The following is a 4,214-nucleotide window of genomic DNA, read 5'->3' on the forward strand; positions in this document are numbered from 1 at the left end:
TACATGATGCTCCGTTGCCGCTGCCAGAGCTACTGCTCCATTCCGTCATTCTTCTTTTTCGCAGTAAGTTACTTGCGCTCTAAATCTTTTGACGTAATCGTTCTAGTTATCTGTGGTTAAGGATTTTGAATTATGGACGACGTAAAGTTAATTTACTAGGATCGCATGTCAAAATTGAGATTGTTGCTGAACCACCGGAGGTTCTAGCCACTGTCGAAGCTACTGCTAGGTAAGTTCGGAGTGGCTGTGTTGCATTGTTCTTTTATTATAGTAAGTATCTCTGTCTCAGAACCCTCGTCGTTAGTATTCCGTTATATGTTTTTAAGGTTTTCACGATATTAATGTTTTAGGATTGAGTACTGAGGTTGCATGTTACAATTAAACCTTATGTATTGTCTGGTCTGTCTTGGAAGAATATGATTATTTATTTGATTGAATTACTGATTGATTGTGTTAAACTAGTGATTGTTGAATTGATTTTCTGGAGTTTTGAAAATGAGTTTGATCTAATGGAATTGACTTGATTTTGGAATTAGTTTGATTTGGAAAAGGTTTAGATGGGACTTGAGAAGGGTAGCAAAGTCTGAGTTTTAGAGGATGTGCTGCCAAAATTTTGTTATAAAATTTAAGACTTTTGTTTGAAATGTTAGTTAGGGAACTTTGGATTTTGAGAAATTGTATTATCTGATTTTGAATTACTTAAAAAAGCATGATTTATGCTATGATTTTGAGTTATAGAGAAAAGCATTTTTGCTGAGTTTTATTTATTAAGAAAAGTAATGTATTTTGAGTTCGATTAATTTAGAAGAGAATTACCTTTCGACTTTAATGTATTTAAGAAAAGTATTTTTTTTTTTGAGGTCGATTTAAATATGATAAGGAAAAGTGATTCTTGGCAAAATGTGAACTAAATACATTTTGTTTTTTAGAGAAATTGAGCCAAGAATGATTTTGAAATTGGGATAGAGATGAGTTTGGTTTTAATTGAGACGCGATCTATAAGTCACAAGAGTGTGCTAGGCACTATATCCCTGGGCAGTGTGCCGGGCACTATATTCCTGGGCAGTGTGTCGGGCACTATATCCCTAGGTAATGTGAGGACAGAGGCTGAGTATTTTGTTCACATCCTTTCGAGTCACAAGAGTGTGTCGGGAACTATATCTCTTGGATAGTGTGTCGGGCACTATATCCCTGGGGGTTCCCATTTTTATATTTGTGACCGAAAGGTGACATTTCCATGGGGATGTGTCGGGTTGGCAGTTGAACCGACAATGTGATATCACAGCCAATTAGGAAAGACATTTATCATATGCATCTATTGACATTGTTTGGGTGTGTATATTGTAATTGGCTTGCCTGTGTGAATAATTCTGTTTAACTGCTAATTACTATACTTGATGTAATTACTCTTGTTTGTGTTTGAACATCATTACTTGTGTTTGTGTTGGATTGTGGTGAATTGGATGTTAATTAAGTTGCTTGGGCCTGAGGCCATCATTGGTTATGTGATGGGATGGAGGCTGTGGTTGGTTTGTGTTTGAAGTTTAGTAAAGTATGAAAAATCAAGCTAGTTCAGCATAGACTTAATGAACCTATGCTTGGAACAGGTTGGTCATTCATACTATCTAGGAAAAACTTTTAAGATTTTTATAAGAAAGGAAAATGTTCTTTGTAAGCTTTAGATAATTAACTGATTTCTCTTTTAAAAAGGATTTTGGATTTTGAGTGTTAAACCAGTGGTTTTCGAAAAGGTACATGAGAGGAGCAACGATCATTGTATTTGAATACAATTTCCTTTTACATATCTTGTTATAGCAATTCCTTAACCCTCTACTAAGAACCCTGTAAAGAATGATGTTTTCACTCCCCTACAAAATTCTCTTTTTAGGATATGGACAAAGACGATTATGAAGAGTTTATATTGTTTCTGATTATACGATGTTTTATATTATTTTAAATATTAGTTTTCCTTGTCATTATCTTTATAATTCTTGTAAGAGGGATATGAGTTGTAGTATATAATGCTTGTAAGTTATTATTATGTATATGTATTTATTTTAAGTGTTATATCTGGTTTGTATGCATGTATGTATGTATTTAAATAAAGAGTATTTATGGGTTCCCTTTCTTTCTAAAGAAAAAATTTTTACACGGTTCTAAGCGCTAAAATGCTCCTATCTTAGTATTAAATATTTTATTGAAAGTCGTCATAATATCCATGCTATTGGAGTGGCGCGGCCGGAAGCGTGACATTCTGGTAGCAAGGATGTTACACTTGTCCTTACTCATGTTCAGATACTTTAGCATCTAACTATTGAAGGCAGAAAATAAGAGGCATTAAACAACAAAATGAAAACTACTAATTAACATGAAATAGAAAAATTTTACATCATCTTACACAAACATAAGAATATGACATACAAAGAGCCCAAATAACCATAAATAGATAAATAAATGTTTCACCAGTGAATGAAGTAAACTTCCTCACTGTAGTGTACCCTTCAAACCAGATGGATTTTCCATCACTGAAAGATGAAGAATCTTCAACTACTTTCCCTGAAGAAGATGAGTTTTAAATTCCAGTGAGTACAATGCTCTTTGATAATTTGTATCTCATATATGTAGCATTATCTGCTGACATATAATTATATAATATGCATGCAATAAATCTAGACAGAAGTATCATTCAGCCATTATATTTATTTTTAGGGAAAAAATCAGGTTTTGTTGAAAATACCATAGACTTGAGCCATATTGATCCATTAAGGAATTTACATTTAATTCACTCTGATTACAAAATTTTATTCAATTAGATATCAGTAGGAAAGAAAGTAGACATTATAGCATTTGTTTTCCTATAAAAATAAAAGATATTAATGGTTGATTGATCGTGTAAAGATACTCTAAAAAATAACCAAAGCCTTTTATTTGGACACTATTACTTGTCAAGTTTAATACAACTACTTGTTGCAGATACATAAGGGAAATATAACTGCTAATATTGACAAATTACTAAGGCTTATAATTTGTAGGCAAGGGAAATTTAATGTTTTCCAGTGTTGTAAAAGGCTCTTGATCACTCAAAGAATCTTTTCCTGAATCTATACCCTGTCCATCCTCTCTAGTTACATTTTTACAGTCATTAGCTATACATCCTTTTCGCAACTCTAGCATCTCTGAGGGAAGTTTCTATTAAATCAAAATAAAAACCACAAATCTGAGCTACCATGTGAATACTATTCAATTCCGAATACCAAAGCAGAGTATGTAAGGAACTAAAGGGCAAAGATAAACATTAAGACTTCAAAGTTGGAAAAAGAAATGCTAAATGGTCATAACTTTGACCATTAAAATTGAAAGAGCATTTGTTCCCACTTTTTGATATTATAGTTGCCAAAAGTGAGATCTGATGAACATAAAAAAAGGGAAAATGGTTAACATTACCCTTAGCCTCTTCCATACTATCAACAAATCAATCCCGTGCCATAATACCTACATTAATGAAACAAATTTTTGGCAATCCACAAGATACTAGTATGATAAAGCTTATAGAATCCTTCTCATTCAAATAAACTACTTTTTTCTATTACTTGTTTATTTCACATTGCTGATCAATTATCCTTCTCATAGTACTGCATACTAAGTTTACAGACACACTAAAAAAAATCGAACACCCTAATGCTGGAATAATTAAAAATAACATAAAAAATTAAAGTCATAACAACAAATTATGATAAATAAATAGAATTTATAAACAAAATTGAAAAATAAGAAACCCTAAGGCTTGAAAATTTAAAAACTGAATTTAAAGTTCAGAATAAATAAGGAATCACAACAAAAAATTAACAAATCATACCTGAGGTTGAGGCTCCATTAGAAGATGCAACAACGAAGGCAGAGAGACTTAGAATGATAGAGTATCACGACGCTGATAACGGCAGAGAGATTGAGAAGGACGGAGAACGACGTCGCTAAAAAGGACAAGGCTGTTGAGATCGACGGTGTGGAGAACGACGACATTGAGAGACGCAGCTGTTGGACAACGTGAGGCTTCGACGGAAACGGCGATTCCTGGACGGCTGGACAACGACGACAAAGAAAAATAGAGGACTATGAGTTTGTGACTGAGAGTGGGAGGGGGAATGAGCGTGGTAGTGAGAGGGGAGGAGAGTGGCGGACGACGGTGACAGGAGAGGTAGGAGAGAATCTAAAAT

At 33.7% G+C, this 4,214-nt stretch overlaps 1 long non-coding RNA gene across 6 annotated transcripts; it reads right to left on the bottom strand.

Annotated features, from left to right (window-relative positions):
- LOC107648307 lies at window positions 2,057–4,208 on the bottom strand. 6 transcript variants are annotated; one of them, XR_002349800.1, is made up of 4 exons: window positions 3,857–4,208; window positions 3,445–3,492; window positions 2,489–2,556; window positions 2,057–2,307 (listed from the first exon to the last, which is right to left on the bottom strand). It is a non-coding gene; the product is annotated as an uncharacterized LOC107648307 (long non-coding RNA). The 6 variants fall into 6 exon arrangements; XR_002349796.1 differs by having other exon boundaries at window positions 2,464–2,556; XR_002349798.1 differs by having other exon boundaries at window positions 3,376–3,492.

Source organism: Arachis ipaensis, chromosome B06 (genome assembly GCF_000816755.2).
Source record: "Arachis ipaensis cultivar K30076 chromosome B06, Araip1.1, whole genome shotgun sequence".
Lineage (NCBI taxonomy): Eukaryota > Viridiplantae > Streptophyta > Magnoliopsida > Fabales > Fabaceae > Arachis > Arachis ipaensis.